Genomic DNA, 19,279 nt, shown 5'->3' with positions numbered 1-19,279 from the left:
AAACATTTTGCAGTATGTTTTAGGAATAAACTGTGTCATACTTTACCCATTTCTTTAGCCTGAAGGAGTCACATTCCTATCTTTCTGGTTACAACTCTGCAGGAATTTTTCAATAATTTTGTTTAGAAGATACTCAGAAATCAGAGTAATTGCACACTCAGTTGCTCTTTACAAATGTGGATTGAGCAATATAATTGTTATAATTAAGTGATTTAGGAGTCAATGGGACTTGTGCTCTTAAGTCACTTAGGCACTATTGAAAATCTCATATTAGGGGGAAGATCCTAAATTGGTGTAAATTGTCATAGCTGCATTGAAGTAAATGGAGCTATGGTAATTTATACCTGCTAAGGATCTGCCCCTAGGTGTCTATATATGGATTCAGAAGTCTAACTTTACATTCCTACTTTTGAAAATGTAGGCCCATTCCTTTAACATCTCTTCCTAGCTTATTATAAAGGTTCTACTTGGTTTCCCATCTTTGGAAGCTACAAATGTTTTCATCCTGGTTGATGACCTATTACTTGAAAAATCAGCTCTAGCTGAATTTATTAAATCATCTAGTGCCAAAGTCTCCTAGAAGATCGGGAATGTGCTGCCAATATTTATTAATATTGTTAATTGTTAATTATTGTTAATAATTAATATTATTAAGTGGCTTCCTCAAAGTAGCTCCCCGTTAAGTTGTCATAAATCCTGTGTAGTAGGGGTCCATGTGCTTCTAAGGAGTCAGACTGGCAAATGTATTCGTTTGTTTTCCTAGTATTAAAAAAAAAATGCTTTCTCAAGGTGAAAGGTACTTTGCTCCTGATAAATATACTGGCTAGACCTGATGCAAAGGGGATAGAAAGCTGTCCTAAAGTAAATGCCCTTGTGGAAGGGAATCCCAGACTGACACAAAGCCAGTTATGCTGGTTCTCTGCCACCTCCGAAGTAATAAGCATGTGCAGAGGGGGCGTATCCAGAACTTCTTGTATTTCAATAGTCTGGACCAATACTTCTCATATAAATTAGAGACTGCTCCAATTTATGAGTTGGGATGAACTGGTCCCTATCTGTCCTATGATTGGAGGAGAGCAAAGATGACTTTAAGCGAGCTTTGTCCAACAGGATTCCAGGATTTGGCCCCCTGTGTACATTGATAGCATAGCAGAGTGTTCATGTTGTTTTACATGTGAGGTGGGCAGAGGAAGTGGAAAGTAAAAGTTGAAACCTTGTGAGTGGGTTGAAGGGTTTCCTTGCCCTGGATTTTTTTGTTTTGTTTTTGTTTAGCTAAATACATAACATTTGATGCAGTCGGGTGCATTCCTGAATCAGTAATTTTGCTCTTACATGAGTCCCAGGGATATAATTGCTGGCAGGGATTTAACAATATAGTGAACACACAGAGGAAGCTGACATTTCAGAGGCAAGGAAATCATCTCAACCTTCCTTCCATTCAGTTTGGTGGTGGAATTTTAAAAGAGCATTGACAGCTTTTCCCAGCACAACTTGAAATTAAATGTACTGAGTAATTCCTTATGACTCTTATTAGGGAGGCTTGATATGTTTGAATGTATGTATGGAAATTTTTGAAAGTACTTTCTGCAAAACTTCTTTTGTCAGTTGGATTTCCCTAGAGATATTTTTAGTTCTGTACATTAAACACTAATAAAACCCAGAATGCGAACATTCCTTAATGTTAAAGTTTGGATTTGAATTTGAACTTTCTGAACAGACCCCATCTCTGTAATGGACCATCTGGATTTTGGTTTGGACCTTTTTAGCCAGGGTGTTAATTAAGCTAATTACTTTCTGATTACTCTTCAGTATATTAAGAAGTCTGCTATGCACTTAGATTTGTCAGATAATCACTGGTCTCAGTGCTTAGCTGATCCACAGATCAGAGGGTCTCTTTCTGTTCTCTGAGGATGTGTTTCTCGAGATGCCATCTTTGTTTGCTTCAGTGATTATTCTGACACCAACAGTTATTTGTTCTTCGTGTCAAAATGAAGAATTGATTCCCCTGGCTTTGCCTCCTCTTATGATATAGTTGTTTTATGTGATACATGGAAGTGGTTTAGTATATTCCGCCTCTTAAAATTAGGTCAACATGCTGCTCATAAACTAAGCCTCTTCACTGGCATAGTAGTAGCAATATTATTTCTTTCTCCTGACATTCTGACCATCTCTTGTCACCTCCCCCTCTGCCTCAATCTTCTTTACTGGCTTCACATCTTATTCCTCATCATATTGCACAACTCCACCTCTGCCTGTGGCACATATCTGTTCTCAAGTCCTCCTGTTCCTTCTGCCTTTGCTTTTCTCAAGTCTTTTTTCAGTATTTACAGTATTTTTTCAACTTAATGTATTACACCTTTGTGTAGACAACTGAAACAGGAGAGGGAATTTTGCATTTTAATGAGAACAGTATGGGATTTTTAACTACTGTAAATCTATGGGATCTTGGTTTTATTTTTTTCAACTGAAATAGGGAACTTCTAGCAGAGCATAGCTCCTAAATGAGATATTAATTCAGTATGGACTCACAGAGGAGTATGTCACCTACTGAATCCCAGTGCATAGAGCAGATCTCAGTTATTTGGTAAGTAACCCTCTTTCTTCTGAGTCAGTATTTAATCAGTGCTTCAGCATAGTGTTATGGGGTGGTGTGTGGCTTCCATAAGTGACTTTAATAGGAATTTTGCTTGTGTAAAGACTAAGGACTTCAAAATTTGGCCCAATGGAATAAACTGTGATTCATCTGGGCTAAAACCATGTACAAAAGCTTTCTTAATTGTTTCCATCCCCAGTAGCAGGGCATATAACTACAGTCCCTACTGCCACATTCTCTCTGTAAAAGAAGACATAGCTGGCTTGAGCCCCAAATTGTTCTCCCAGCTACCCAAAATGCCCTGTTAGTAGCCCACAGACAGAACTTCCATGGCTCTTTTGTACACAGGGGGTTACATCTGTTTCCCTCCAATCTTGAAAAACTCAGTTTTGAAGAGCCTTATTGATTATCTCTAACAGCAATCAGCAAAATAAAAATCCATGCAAAACTTGATGAATCTCTGCTTAGATTATAATACATGATTAAATATTATGATTGACTGTTACATTTGAAAACGTGGCTGCAGAATACACAACCACCTACTAAATTGTTGTTATACTTACCTGATCTCTTTATGTCAGAAGCTAAAAAGTGTAAGGACAGGTCTACACTACTGCTTAAGTCGATCTAACTTACTTCGCTCAGGGGTGTGAAAAAGGCCTCCTCCCGAGCAACACAAGTTGTGTGCTGTCCGCACCAGTGCTATGTTGGTGGGAGACGCTCTCCCGCTGACATAATTTCTGCTTCTTGCCAATGTGGAGTAATTATGCTGATGGGAGAGCACTCTCCTGTTGGCATAGCATGTCTCCAACAGACGCGCTACAGCAGCTCAGCTGCATCAATGTAGCACTGTACTGTAGATTTGAGTTCTTTTTAACCTTCAACATGTATTTCACAATAGTACTATGCACTTCGTATGGCTGTGGCCTACATGACCAACTATTTCTTTTACCCGATTTTCTTCATACCCTGAATGTCTGTGAGATTTTGAGCTTACTGTTTCCTTGTGACTGCAATAGAAATATATTTTTGTATAAAAGGCATATCTGTTATATATACCATATACTTGTGCTTTGGCAGCATTTCTTCAGTGCTCACCTTTGTGCAAATGGCTTTTCCAAGTATCTCTCTCACATCATTCAGGTAGACTGATTCACTCAAAGTTCAAGAACTTTGTCCAATCTCCTCACCAACTGTCGCTTGGGATTATCAGTTGAGTTTTGTACATGTTTAACATTGTTCCCTTAAGGAATATAATGGTGCTTCCCTTATTCAACAGTTCTCTCTACTAGCTGAACTGAGCTAGAGGAACTGTCCCACTGGGCAGAGACTTGTAGGATTTTTTTTTTAAGTCATAGCTCCTGAGTGCAAATCTGAAGCTAGATACCCTCCACTGGTATAGACCCTGGTACAGAGTCAGGAGGGGATTCATGCTATGCAATATGAGGCCCGGTGGTCCCACAATCTTCTCTCCATTAAAGGGGCTGGTGAGCACCCACTGTATCCCACAAATTGAGTAGTTACTAGGAAATAGAATTCTCTTGAAGATTCTGCCAGATATTAAAACGTGTACTTTCTCAACTGAAACCCTGGGGAAGGTTAATGGTGGAAAGACTGTCTACACTTCTATAGGAGAGAAATTAGATGGGGAGTTTCCAAGTCCCTGTCAAATAACTAGAATGGTAATGCCACTGCCTGCAAGCTCAGTGCCATCTTCGATTACTCTTGTTCTTCTCCCCAGTGTAATACACAGATTGTCACTAAATCCTGTCACTTCATTTACATCTCTAAAATCCATTTTCCTCTCTCCATTCTTACCATATCCATGCCTTAGTATTCATATATTGACTAGTCTTGCCTCCTCCAGGCCTCTTAAATGTTGTTGCTAAAATAATCTTTCCCTGCTGCTCTGACCATTTCACTCCTGTCTTGGCATCCCTTCAGTGGCTTCCCTTACTTTGCCTTCAAAGTTCATCACAACCCCACTTCCCTTAACTCTGTTTATACTCTCTTCTCCCCCTCCCCTTCAAGACCTGCACAGTGAGACCCTGTTTCTGTTATTTTTGCAAGAAAAGGAAAATAGGAAGTTCTAACTGCATGGCTAGCAGAGTCTGTCCCTTAGATCTTTAAAAATGCTTTTTTTTTTAGACTGTCTCATAGCTTTAGATGCCCTTACAATTCCTAGAATATTATTTACTACTTTCAGCCTTTCCAAGTAGGCTAGCACCTCTGAAGCCTCCAAGATATTATTTTGTACAGAATAAGGACTGAGGGCCTATTCAGTAATACTATTGAACTATTTGTTCAATAGTATTAATACAATCAGGTTGGTTTAGATGTAAATTACTAATGAAAAAAGATAAAGTATATTAAATTTGGTAAATTTGTTTGCATGGGTATTGTAAAGCTTCCGTGCTATGTAACTAGACAATTTTTTTTTGTACATAGCCATTGTGATGTAGTTACCTATGTAACTGTTGCATTTGTTTTCTGTGTAGGGCACCTTTAAATATCAAAGAACACTTTTGTCTGCAGAGATGTCTACAATGCAATTGGAGATATGATTAAAGCTAGCTTGGGTATGTCTACTTTGTGCTGCAATCTAGCTAGCTCTAAGTACCAAAAGCAGTATAGCCACAGCCGCAGAGGCTGTAATAGGGGCTAGTCCAGTACAAACCTTCCAGGGAGCCTGGGTATATACTTGGGTATATACCTCTGCTGCAGCTCACACTACCATGTCTTCACTGCTCTTGGTGCCTGAGCTAGCTAGATTAAAGCTTGCTCAGATACATCTACTCATGCTGCAGTCACACCTTCAAATGCAGTGCAGATATACTTGCAGTCATTTTAAGAGGCAGAATTGCTGCAGCCTATTAAAGAGACTCTGTGCTCTCTTATGAGATTTTATATTTGAACTTTGTTTTACTTTTGACTTTCAACTAAAATAAGTCATCTAGTCTGAAAGTATACATTTTGTTCTTTCTAGGTAGAAACCATGACCTATATAAGTACTCCTATCTGCATATACAGTTTATGCATGGTCCCTAGTATCAATGGTATCTTCATTTTATTCTAAGCCATCACCATTCCCAATGGAGGTCTTGGCTTTTGCCCTGGAAGTGCTCCTGGATTTTTACAAGTGTGCTGATTGTCATGAGAGCATATTAAAAACAGAAACAAGAATCAAAGGGGTTTTTGTTCTTTCCTAGATAAGTAGCTGGTGGGTGAGGGCCAAGTACTTAGACTCAGCGTTTCCAAGGTATGTCTGTTCTGCTAAACCTTGGTTTCTGGGTTTTTAGTAGTACCTCTCTAAACTTTCTCATATTGGTTAATAATTCAGTGTACTAACTTAGCCCCTTTTCTGCTGTTCCATGCAGTAAATGGGAAAACTCACACTGGCTGCAAAATTGAACCCTTAGATGTGCATTCTAAAAACAGGTCTCTCAGACTTGCTCATTCTGTAAAGGCAAAACTAATAAATCAGGTTACAAAGCACATATCATGTATTCTTTAGAGAGTGTTTGTTGGGTTATAGTTGTATACCCTGTTTGTTATTGCTAGGTAGCGTCCAGTGAGAGGAAAAGGAAGACTTGATTCTCCACTGCCCTACTACTTGTGGAGTCATTTACACCTATGCAAAATGGGTGTAAAACCTTGCCAAATCAGAATAGCACAAGTGTAGATGTCAATGAGAATCAGCCCCTAATGTTTTTGCTATTGCATATGTAAAACTTGGCTAAAATTACAAAAGCAGTATGCTGATCCGTATTGTAGAGCTTAACGTTTACTTGCAAGATTGCACTACAATTTAACAATATACGAACAGAATATAAGTAATAAATTCTGTTCTGAGAAATACTTCATCTGCTAAATGGAACTGGTTGAAGCCAATGTGATCTTTGTTGAAATATTTGGAGAAAACAGTGTTGCCTGTGTTCGTGTAATTGTGCATTCAAATGCTGCAGCAGGGTGTGGTCTCATAATTATGCTGGCAGTGCCACTTGGAAGGAGAGCTGTATTGTGAGAGATATGGTTCCCTTCCCCGCCCACACACACATACAAAGAGAGACAATGTATCTGAGGGTAAAAGCCAGAGATTTGTAGCCAGGACACTGCATTTCTGAACCTGGATCATCCCCCTACTCACTCTGGGAAAGTGATGAAAGATCTTTCTGCCTCTGTTTTTCCATCTGTAAAATGGGTAGAATAAGCAAAGGCTAACTTCATTGGCCAAATATAGACCAAGAAGCTGTAACTTATCATAGAAATGTAGGGCTTGAAAGGGACCTCAAGATGTCGTCTAGTTCATCCCCCTGCACAGAGGCAGGACCAAAAGATACTTTGACCATCCCTGATAGGTGTTTATCAACCTGTTCTTTAAAACTCCAAAGATGGGGATTCCACAACCTCCTTTGGCATCCTATTCCAGTGCGTAATTATCCTTCTAGTTAGAAAGTTTTTCTTACTATATAACCAAAATCTCCCTTGCTGAAGATTGAGCCCATTACTTCTCATCCCCTTTATAATAACCCTTAGCATATTTGAAGACTCTTTGTCAGATCATCCCTCAGTCTTCTTTTCTCAAGGTTAAGCATACCCAGGTTTTGTTTGTTTGTTTGTTTGTTGTTACCTTTGCTTTTCATAGGTCAGGTTTCTAAACCTTTTATCATTTGTGTTGCTCTTCTCTGGACTTTCTCCAATTTGTCCACATCTTTCTTAAAGTGGGGCATCCAGCTGAGGCCTCACCAGTGACGAGTTGAATGGAACATTTACCTCACCTGTCTTACATGCAACATTCCTGTTAATATACCCCAGAATAATATGAGCCTTTTTCACAACTGTATCGCACTGTTGACTCATTCAGTTTGTTATCCCCTATAGTCCCCCCTGATTATTTTCAGCAGTACTACTGCTTCCTCAGTTATTCCCCATTTTGTATTTGTGCATTTGATTTTTCCTTCGTATGTGTAGCACTTTCCACTTGTCTTGACTGATGTCAGTTTCAGACCAGTTGTCCAATTTATCAAGGTTCTTTTGAATTCTAGTCCTGTCTTCCAAAGTGCTTGTTTGGTATCATTCACAAATTTCATAAGCCTACTCTCCACCCCATTATCCAAGTCATTAATGAAAATATTGAATAATACTGGACCCAGGACAGACCCTTGCAGGACTTCACTAGATACATCCTCCCAGCTTGACAGCCAACCATTGAATGTGGTCTTTCAGCAAGTTTTTTATCCACCTTATAGCAATTTCATCTAGATCACATTTCCCACTTTGCTCATAAAAATGTCATATGGCACTGTGTCATAAGCCTTACCAAAATAAACATAGATCATGTCTGCTGCTTCCTCCATAACCACTTGGCCAGTAACTCTGTCAAAAAAGGAAATTAGGTTGGTTTAGCATGAGTTCTTCTTAACAAATCCATACTGATTATTACTTATCACCATATTATCTTCTAGGTGCTTACAAACTGATTGTTTAATAATTTGTTCCAGTATCTTTCCAAGTACTGAAGTAAGGCTGACTGATATATAAGTCCCTGAATCCTCTTTGTTCTTCTTTTTCACCCAACTTGCCTGCCACCTTCAGATTTGCAACCAACTCCTCCCTGTTGGTCAGAATCAAGTTTAAAATAGTTGCCCCACTAGCTATTTCTTGCACCTTCTGAAACAAGAAGTCCCGAGCACATTCTAAGAATTTTTTTTGACATTTTGTGTTTTACTGTATTACTTTTCCAACACATCTGGCTAGTTAAAGTTCCCCATGGCTACCAGGTCTTGTGTTTTGGCTATTTTTGTTCTTCTAGAAATGCCTCATCTGCCCTCTCCTCTTGATTTGGTGGTCCACAGTAGATCCCCTAACATGGTCACCCCTGTTTTTCCCCTTTTGTCTTCACCCAGAGACTTGTGTATGTCTGTGTATGTATTTTTACATATATTCTGAATGCCTTTATTTAGACATATTTAGAAATCTCACAGCTGTGAATTTCACAAGTGCCACAGATTTTTCCACTAAAACTAGCATTATAAAACCATTATTAGAGTTCCAGAAAAACATATTTAACTCTAGGGAAGAGGATAATAGATCAGTTTAACTCATTGTAGCCAGTTAAGATGCGTGTTTGATCTGACTAGATAACATTACTCCAGAGTTCCTTGAAATAATATAAATTTACTAATATAAAGTGTCACATGACTGTTTTCCATCAGCCACGAACCAGGATGTTCCTCATGTAAAAATAATTTTGTAGGACTTTTGAGAGGTTTAAGTACAGTGCTTTGAGATCCTTGAATGAATGGCACTGCACAAATGCCAAGGTATTAATATATAAATTCTACCCCTGGAGCCAGGCCCATACACTGGCAGAATTTGTCTCTGAATAAGACATCAAACTAAAATCCTTTCTGTCAATATCTGATGGCTGTCCAAGTGGAAGCTTCACAGTGTGCAGCGGGAACCCCAATTTCCTGGCCAGTATTCCATCTCTCAGTAAAATGAATTGTCAAGTGCCAGTGAGAAATTGCTGAATGCCTACATAGTTACTTTTCTACCATCTGGCTTATGATTGTGAAGTGTTTTAAGTGTACCTTGAGTAAGAAAAGCATGATCTAAAGTGGAATTCTTCTTTCTATATTTTTTTAATTGAAAAGCAAGATGGTTTTATTCATTATTTTGTTCTGTTTTGTGCATAACAAAGAAATATAAAACTAACATATGTAGGTGAATATTCATCACTGTAAGCATACTTGTAATATAATATTGCTGCAAAAATTCAGTCAGTAACAGTTCAGAATGACCATTTATACTGTGTACTGCATTTGTATATTAATTTAATTCTTACAATCTTTTTAATTAAGTTAAAGTGCAGAGATGGAGTTTGTTAGGTTAAAAAACAAATGGCATAGAATAATGTTCATTAACCATAATTTAAAATTATGGGCCCAATTCTCTGTTTCAGCCAAGCTGCACTTGGCATAAAACAGATCTGAGAGGGCCAAAGGTGCTTTAAGCTACCTTTATGCTACCCCGACGTTATGGCTGGGCTGGGCCCAAGTATAAGTTAGAGCCACGGCCCCATATAGCCGTTCTGGAAGCCAGAGATCATCAGCATGCTGGGATGCCCTGACTGTGCCCCTTTTCTTTGGTTATGCCCCCTACATTTGAGGCTAGCAGATAGGAAGGTATACCAGTGCCTACAGTGGTTCTCTGCCACTGAAAGCTTTTCCTATCCAGGGGGAGTTTCCAGGGGCCTAAAGAATGTGTTCAGCAATGCACAGCTGCTTGTGCAAGGCCAGGATCTGGCCCTGCGTGTACAGTTATATTCATATCTGTGAAAACAAGGATGACTTATGTTTTGATATTTAAGCATCTCTAATTTTCAGTTTGTCGCTAATTAAGAAAGATGCCAGATTTATTTAAATCATTTAAGTTAAAATACAGTAATTCAACAATTGTAAACAAAATGGGTAATAGCTATTAACTGTAAAAATGTGACTGACTTTTATGAGTGTTAGACCACTGCATAATTAAAGATAACTTATAGTGTGATTAATTGATTCAGGATGGTTCCTGCTGAATAATTACATTAAACAAGGACATGTCAATACAATTTACTACTATTTCTCACTTTCTACTACATCACATAGTGGTTTCAGGTGCACAAACTACATTATCTAACTGCCACAGAAAACATATAAGTAAGGCTGCGAGTAAGGCTGTGAGTCTGTCACGGATTCTATGACTTTCCGGAATGTCTATGACTTCCGCAACGGCAGTGGCCAGTGCGGCTGACCCCAGGACCATCCTGTAGTAAGATGAGGCCCTGAAACATAAACTCTTGTATCAGAGGCCCAGTCTGAGGCCTGAAGCCTGAACCAAAGTACTTCCAGGCATTGCTAAGCAAAGGGTGGGCTGTGAGCCAGAGGCAGGCCCCACTCACAGAAGCTGGCAAGAAGAGGGCTGCTAGAAGCAGGTGCATCCACACATAAGTGCTAATAAGAGGAACTTGTGCCAAGATAGCATCAGAACACTCCACAGAGATAACAAGGAACAGGCAGGTGCATCTTAAAAGACAGGGTCAAAAGGACAACATGATGGATATATTTGTTTGAACCAACATGTAATGGGAGAAGCAGCACCCTAATGAGTAAAGGGGCTGCACCTCAATATATCAGGAGGGATGAGTAATCTGTTCTGCACCTGTATAAGACTAGGTCTGGAAGGGCACATCATCGTCCAGCCTAGGGGGCAGTGGAGTGTCCCACCACTGACTGAGCTGTGTCCATTGCCAGGGGGCACATATTCGTAGTATGTCCAGTAGAGTCTATAGGAAACTATTAATGTGCTTTGTTTGACAATAAACCTGGCTGGGTGCCTTTGTACCTTACTAGAGTCTGTGGTCTTTGGGGGTTCTCTCGGGGTCTGCTGTGTCAGCTATCTGTGCAGAGCTGGGGCAGCACGCAGAGGGAACATGCACACAGCCAACTGTTATCATCAAACAAGAGCAGAGCACCAAACCGGTAGCTACTGACAACACACCCAACTAGCTAGCCCTGGGGCCAGCTGCTGGGGCAGCCCAGCCGGGATGACCCTGGGAGGGCTGCTGGATCAGCAAAGGTTCTGGGGGTAGCAGCGGTCCCGGAGGCCATCGGAGCAGTGGTCCCAGGGGGCCTCAGAACAATGGGCAGCTGGGGGTAGTCAGACTGCACCACTGGAGCAGTGGCCAGCCATTGGGCCCCCCCAGAGCAGCAGCGTCCCAGGAGTCGCAGAGCAGCTAAGATTTAGTCGGGTATTTATAGTAAAAGTCATGGACAGGTCACAGGCCGTGAACTTTTGTTTATTGCTTATGACCTGTCCATGACTTTTACTAAAAATACCCATGACTAAGCCTTATATATGAGACCTAAGGAAAGAACTCTGTGAAGTTCAAAAGCTTGTCCCTTCCACCTTGTTTCTCTCAGAAAATTTAGAATATTGCTTGTGAGGGAGGAGCCAGAACCATGATCTACTATTTTTTGACTTCATTTCAGAGTTAGATTGGATATAGTAAATTGATTCACTGCTGTACATGGTACGAATCAAAAAGATTTTTGAAAATAATCCCAGGAAAGATATTAAGAGGCCAATATGGTACCGTCAGGAGCTCTTTAGTGACATGAAAATCAAAAAGGAATTCTATAAATAGTGGAAACATAGCAAAATTGCTAAGGAGGAATACAAAAGAATTGCACAGGCATGTAGGGACAAAATCGGAAATGCAAAGGTACAAAATGAGTTACACTCTGTAAGAGACAAAGACCAACAGAAAGAGGTTCTATAAATTCGTTAGGAAAGATGAAGGAAAGTGTAGGTCCTTTACTTAGTGAGGAAGCATAGCTAATAATGATAGATATCAAAAAGGCAGACAGTGGGCAGCTGGGTTGTGCTTCAGTCTTCACTAAAAAGGTAAATTGAGATGACAAGGGGAAGGAATGCAAGCCAAAACAGGGAAAGAACAGGTTAAAGAACATTTAAATAAGTTAGATGTATTCAATTTGGCAGGGCCTGATAAAATTCATCATACGATATTTAAGGAACTAGCTGAAGCAATCTTGGAACCATTGGCAATTATGTTTGAGAACTCATGGAGGACGAGTAAGGTCCCAGAGGATGGGAGGAGGAGAAACATAGTACCGATCTTTAAAAAAAGGAACAAAGAGGACCTGGAGAATTATAGACCAGTCAGCCTAACTTTGATATCTGGAAAGATATTGGAACAAATTGTTAAACAACCAATTTGTAAGCACCTAGAGGATAATAAGATTATAATAATACTATCCAGGGTGGATTTGTTAAGAACAAATCATGCCAAACCAACCTTGTTTCCTTTTTTGACATGGTTACTGGCATAGTGGATGGGGGAAGCAGGAGGTGTGAGGTGTCTTGATTTTAGTAAAGCTTTTGACATGGGTCCATATGACATTCTCATAAGCAAACTAGGGAATGTGGTCTAGATGAAATTATTATGCAGTGTGTGAAAAATTGGTTGAAAGTTACTCAGAGTAATTAGAAAAGGTTTCATATCAAAATGGGAGAACATATCTAATGGGGGTCCTGTTGGTTTGGGTCCAGTAGTGTTCAGTATTTTCATTAATGACTTAGATAATAGGGTGGAGAGTAGGCTTATAAAATTTGTGGATGACACCAAGCAATGAGGGGTTGGAAGCAGGTTAGAGGACAGGATTAAAATTGAAAACAACCTTGATAAATTGGAGAATTCTTCTGAAATTAACATCAGTCAAGACACATCAGTCAAGTGCTACACTTAGGAAAGAAAAATCAAATGCACGAATACAAAATAGGGAATAACTGACTAGGCAGTAGTACTGCTGAAAAAGGATCTGGGGATTATAGTGGTTCACAAATTGAGTATGAGTCAACAGTATGATGCAGTTGTGAAAAAGTCTAATATAATTCCGGGCTTTATTATAGGAGTGTTGTATGTAATACAGGTGAGGTAATTGTGCCGCTCTATTCTTCACTGGTGAGACTTTAATGTGTCCATTTCTGGGCACCACCTTTTAAAAAGATGTGGACACACTGGAAAGAGTCCAGAGGAGAGCAATGCAAATGATAAAAGGTTTAGAAAACTAGACCTCTGAAGAAAGGTTAAAAAAATAAACTGGGCACATTTTGTCTTGAGAAAAGAAGAGAGAGGGGAGACCTGATACATTTTTGAATGACAAGAAGAAGTAATGGGCTTAATCTGCAGCAAGGGAGATGTAGGTTAGGTATTAGGAAAAACTTTCCAACTATAAAGGATAGTTAAGCAAAGAAGTTGGTTTACAAAGGAGGTAGTGCTATCTTGATGATTGGAGATATTAAAGAAAAAGTTAGATAAACACCCATTAGGGATGGTCTAGGTATCGTTGGTCCTGCCTCAGCACAGGGGGTTGGACTGGATGATCTTACATTTTGATTATTCTGTGATTCCATGATTATGCTAACACATTTACCTTTGACTGCTGAATTTTACAATAATTAAAGTCTTTTAAAGAGCACTATTCAAAGCAATTTCCACTGTGGGCCCAATCTTATACTTGAAAAAATGTCAAGGGCTCATGCTTATTCCTTACTGCCTGTACCTACAAAATGGCTAGATATACAAAAGTCTCTTGCAGTGAAAGGGCTCTGCAAGCAAGGGAGAGGCACATTCCCCCAGCCTGTGGTGTATTCTGCACCAATCACCAGCCCAGTATCTGGGATTCCAGAATAAAAAGCTGGTGATAACTTGGTAGCAGATGCACATAAGTGTTTGGAAATGAAATAGTTTTTTCAAGGTTTTGGTTTTAGTTGATGTATAAGAGAGGTTACTTGATTTAAGGATTCAGAAAAATAGTGTTACCAGGTACTGAGAAGATAACCTCTCAAATATATCAGAGACAATGTAAAACCAGGAAAACATGTATTCAATAACTATGCAATGGGATTGGTTGAGCAAGGCTGCCAAGAGTTCAGCTGCAAGTGATCCCAGGTTTGATGCATGACCATGGGATGGATCTTATGTATAATAGTGGTACAGGCACTCTCCAGAGCCACTGACTACTATATTCCAATACCACCCATGGACCGAAGGAATTAGTGATCCCCTGAATCTGATGCCATTATTGGAGCTACTAGTTGGGAAAGAACCCTTCCCAAATCTGATCCAGGGTGTCAGCAGCTTCAGATGAGGCAGCCTGGCTCAATCAGGAGGAATTTGGGAGCTAGGATTTAATCAGCTGCCAAAAGAAGTGAACTGTGCAAAGGCTGTTAATCCTTGTCTGGAAATGTTGGGTTTTTTACTATGTTTGGAAATACAACATACAGAATATCTTTATTTGGGCTTTGATGTGCACTCAGACATGCCACTCCATCATGGCCCCTTTTGCTGCTACCTAGGGAGTAGCAGATAAGTGCTACTTACTGTCTCAACAGGTCCTGTTCAACATGGTATATCCTACATAAAGCAGCTAGTGCTACATTACATAGCTTCCTTATTCACTGAGGATAGTGAGCAAATGGCTTCCTTCTAGGGATATACAAGAAGTATTCCTGTATGAGCTCAAACCCCATGGTGCACATTCTGAGAAGATTTGTACACCTTGTAAGGCTGATTTTCATGTAATTTGGACTGAGAAAAGAGGATAGCAATATATTATCCTGCCTTTATTTATTTATTTCATTGGCCGTGTAAGACACATTGTGCAGGAAGAAGGTGCAGAAATCCAGAAAGGAAGATGTAAAGTAAAAAGAGGGGGGAAATGGGAAATTTTGAAAAACACAATAAAGAATATTGAGAGAGAAACCTGATAGGGTAGAGAACTTTGTTATATAATGGGAATTTATTCTGTACTCATATAACCAATTAAACAGAGATGGACCTGAATTGAAATCCTGTATCCAATTCTCCTCCCCTAACAACTGTGGAAGCTATATAGGGGAAGAAATGCAGATGCAATACAGGTCAAAATTGTGCAGTTTGGGCCTCTCTGTATAGTGGACCAAAGCAGAATCTGAAATCTGACCAGTCCCTAAATTCAGTAGGGTTCAAGACCTGGACCCAAACTGAGATCCTCGTTTTGGAGCTCAGGTTCAACTCTACAATAAACAAAGCTAACAGTAATTTTAGCAGCATATATAAGAGGAAATATTATCAAGAGGGTGACCTTTTTTGAAATTCTTTTTTTACATACTACACACAAACACTTTTTTCCCTTGACAATCAGATATGCATGCATTTTCATTCCACCTGATACAAGGGAAAAACACTTTCCATTTACTATTTGTAGAATCATATGTCTTTGTGATACCCTGGGAAAAGTAGAACATCTTGTTTCAAACCCCTTTATATTGAATTAGATTAGAACGCTCAAGATTCCAGTTCAGTAGGCCAAATAGTAGTGTTAGTCCCCTTCTACACTGGCAGTTCCATCTTTTGGGCATTGAAATTGATTTTTCTCATCTTAGCATTTGAAGATCCAGAGTGTGCCCTTTGCCCCATCGCCTGAGAGTGTACAGTGGCACGAACAGCAGAGGAAGTGGAGGCAGCAGCTTTTCGGGCACCAGAAATGGCAGCATCAGGAGCATCAGTACGAGTAGACTGTGTTGAGGTAGTTCTCCTGCACTATACTATGAAACCAAACCGTTTTGGTATACTACATGCTGATGGAGGCTGCCTCTTTGTTTCTGAATATTGTGCAAAATATTTGCTGTCTATTAAATGTTGCATAGTTTTCCTATGTGGTTTAAAGGGGAAAATCCCGCTTTCCTTATTTGAACCTCTGCTTAATTATGCACTTGGCCAAACCTCTGCAACATGTTGGTGCGCAGCCGTGCATTTTGCAGATTAATATTCCTAATTGCCATGCAACCAAAGCAGGTATTATGCCTTGTTGATTGTATAGACCTAAGAAATAATATTTATAATAAGAATAATTCTAAAGGGCCATAAGAAACCCAGGCGAACTTAATGTTGGAGGACAGTTATTTAACTTAATATGAAAACTTCTAGAGTTACTTAAAGTCTTCAGAGACAAATCACTTACTTTAATATTTTGTCATAGTCCCTGATGACATTTACTGATTCTCGGTTGATTATTATTTCAGAGTACAAAATCCTGAGTTTTCAAATTTTCCTAAATTGAAATGGGTGTTGCATTATCACTTTCTTGTGGTAGCTATCTCTATTCATGTGTAACAGTGTTTTCTATCTGATGAAAATTAATTTTTAATTAAACATATTACAGTATCTGTGAAGTCCAGATAACATATTTAATACTATGTAATGCATTAATTTACACATGGCTTAGCTTTTTACACTACATATACCATCTTATACTGTATAAATCAGTGGTTTTCATTTTTTTCATTTGTGGACCTCTATACAATTTTAAATGAAGATGTGGATATCTTTGGAAATTTTAGATATCATATCACTGTTCTATGGTAACGACAACCTTTTGCAGACCCCTTAAACATAGTGTGTGGACCCCCAGAGGTCTGCAGACCACAGATTGAAAACCACAGGTATAAATGGTATATATTGTCTCGAGGTTCATTTTATAGCTGATACTGGCTTCACATGTAATTCGTTAGTTGGTATGCAAATAAACTGATGTGTGAGTTTTACTGGGTGTACATGGTAACACTTTCATTAGTACTAGTTAAAATATAACTACACTGCAATGGGAAAAGTAAGCTAAATTGCAGGTTTTACAAAGTAAATTTAAAATTGTATCATGAGCGAATTATGACGTTACACAGTAGTCTTAAAGTGGAAGGACCTGAAGGGAATGTATTTTTGATCGTGCGATCATTAACAAATTAAAATCTAGGTTATTGTATACAAAGGTGATATGAAAACAACTTACATATTATTTAGAAATAATACATCAGCAATAAAGGCAACATTGTTGCTTTTGGTTGCTTTTCATTTCCCAAGCAATAATGGCTTCCATTTATCACTATCTAGCACAAAAATTTCACCTTGTATCCAGCTGGACAGGAAAATGGTGTATGTCAGACCCTAATTCCCTATATTCTAACTGACAAAAATGACAAGATATTAGCAGGTATGCATTAGATCCATGGCAATTGCGTTGTATTTATTACCACATAAATGTAAGCTGTCCTGATATATGGATTCTCATTCATGATTTTACCACATTTATAGATGCTGTTGTTTTTCATGAGTATATAATGCTTTGTATGTGAAAAACTTGAATCTGGTGAAAAGTATGTGTTCTAAGGGCCAACTCCTTCTTGCCATAATCTCCATTTGAAGCCCATGGGAATACTCATCATGACTAAGGTGACCAGGATTTGGCCAGTAATGTGGATGTTTGTGTTTCTATAAAATGTAAATCTGGACCAGGTTTGCAGCTTGTTTAAAAGGTTTGGAGTATGACCGCTTTGTGCAATCTAACAAAGACAATTGGAGTAAACATCACAAGGGGAGCCTGTATTAGCAATTTCTTAGGCTTACAATAACATTTTATATTTAATGCCACTGACTTCTACCAATTGAATCATAATTTATGGAGTGTGAATGTTGTTAATATCACGGTAATAGCTGCTGATATTTCATCAACTGTAAAACATTCTAAAGTACTAAGTTATTTAGTTTTTCACATAGTTTCAATTTTACAGAAATCTGCTTTTCCACTGATGTGTATAGGAGTGACAGCCTGATCCTCTGCCTATTGAAGTCGATGGCAAAACTTCCATTGACTGCAGAAGCATAGGGTCAGGCCCTCTATGTATAAATCTGACACTTATTTATGAATGGAAGAATAGACTCTTTAAATCTAGTGCAGCATGGTTAAACATTTATGTCAAAAACCTTACTAAAACCTTTGTATACAGTTTAAGTCACAATAATTGCATGAGATCCTTTAAGTAATGGGTATTAAACTAAGGATTAGTTTTGAGTGCCCCTTTACAATGCCATCTTTGATGTAGTAACCCTCATTAGAAATTTGATTAATTTTTCTTACAAAAGATATATAATGATTATATAAAATAACTTGTAAATACTGCAAAGTACAATGAATGTTATATAATTCCATTAAGTGCAATGAAATTATTATATGGCATTGTGCAATATCTTTTTATACATTATAAACCAATGGAAATTGTCCTGTCACCTCTTTAGAAAACCTATAATTTCTTAAGTTGTTTGCTTGACTATGGTCATCACTAATTATGCAAATTATTGCTTAAACGGTATAGTTCTGAGCACATTTTGCAATAATTTTATGCAGAAGTTAAAATTCTAGAAAACAAACCAATTTTCAAAGACATCTTTGTTTGTGAGACTGAAAATAATGTACAATAAACGTAGGTTTTGTTTTATGTATACTTGCAGAACAAACTAGACTGTAGAATTAATTGCTCCTTAAAATATCAACTTCATCTTACTTGAGAAGAGTTTGTGTTTAAACATAAATTTTAAAAAATATAAAAATAGCATATTGCTGTTCATTTTCTGGTGCCAAATTAGCAGGTATTTTCTGAATGATAAGGGTATTTTTCCTTGGAGCATTTGTTGTCAGCATAAGCATGGTAGAGCACAATCACTGACAATTTTTAATTCCTTAAATATTGAACGGTAAAGGTACAGGTAATAATTACCTCTGTGAGAAACAAAATTTTATATTAGAATGTAATATTAATTATCAACTGAAAATTTAAGAGCCAAGCTTTTTCTCTTTTCACATGTGAAGGCATTGTACTAAATAATGTATGTACATGTATTGTATAATATTGCTGAAAAATTGTAATGGCAAACAAAGGCATGTTACCAGGTAGTGTAAATAACTGTGTACTTGGAATACTAATTTTACATTTTGAAGTATGTTTCTATGGAAGTAAAAGCCTTTGTATGATATTAAGAAATGAAAGATGCTATGGGAGAGGTGTTCAAAGAACTCTCAGAATTCACAAAGGTTGCATTCATCATTTCCAAGGTCAGTCTGAGAGCTTGTACTGCTTGAGAGACTGTTAATCTGTATAAGAGCTGAATCTTTTTCATATGATTTATACAAGATACTTCCATCCACAAAGGAATAGTTGGCAATATGCTAGAAAATTAAATGTAATCATTATTCAGAAACTAATTCCAATCTTGCAGACTCTTTCTGCTAGGGTACCTCATACTAG

General features: G+C 38.3%; 1 protein-coding gene across 6 annotated transcripts in view; it reads left to right on the top strand.

Annotated features, from left to right (window-relative positions):
• The window catches only part of LRRC7 (leucine rich repeat containing 7), a 379,203-nt gene that overhangs the window by 188,740 nt on the left and 171,184 nt on the right, over nucleotides 1–19,279 (top strand). The window contains exon 1 of one of the 6 annotated variants that reach the window (XM_074961550.1): nucleotides 15,615–15,729. The exons of the other annotated variants lie outside the window; for them this stretch is intronic. The gene's annotated coding sequence lies outside the window, so the exon portion shown is untranslated. Of the gene's footprint in view, nucleotides 1–15,614; nucleotides 15,730–19,279 lie in introns of those variants that run through there. 6 annotated transcript variants of the gene reach the window in all.

The sequence above is a fragment of the Natator depressus genome, chromosome 8 (genome assembly GCF_965152275.1).
Source record: "Natator depressus isolate rNatDep1 chromosome 8, rNatDep2.hap1, whole genome shotgun sequence".
Classification (NCBI taxonomy): domain Eukaryota; kingdom Metazoa; phylum Chordata; order Testudines; family Cheloniidae; genus Natator; species Natator depressus.
Note: the sequence above shows the minus strand (reverse complement) of the source record. Positions and strands in the feature narration are given on the sequence as shown.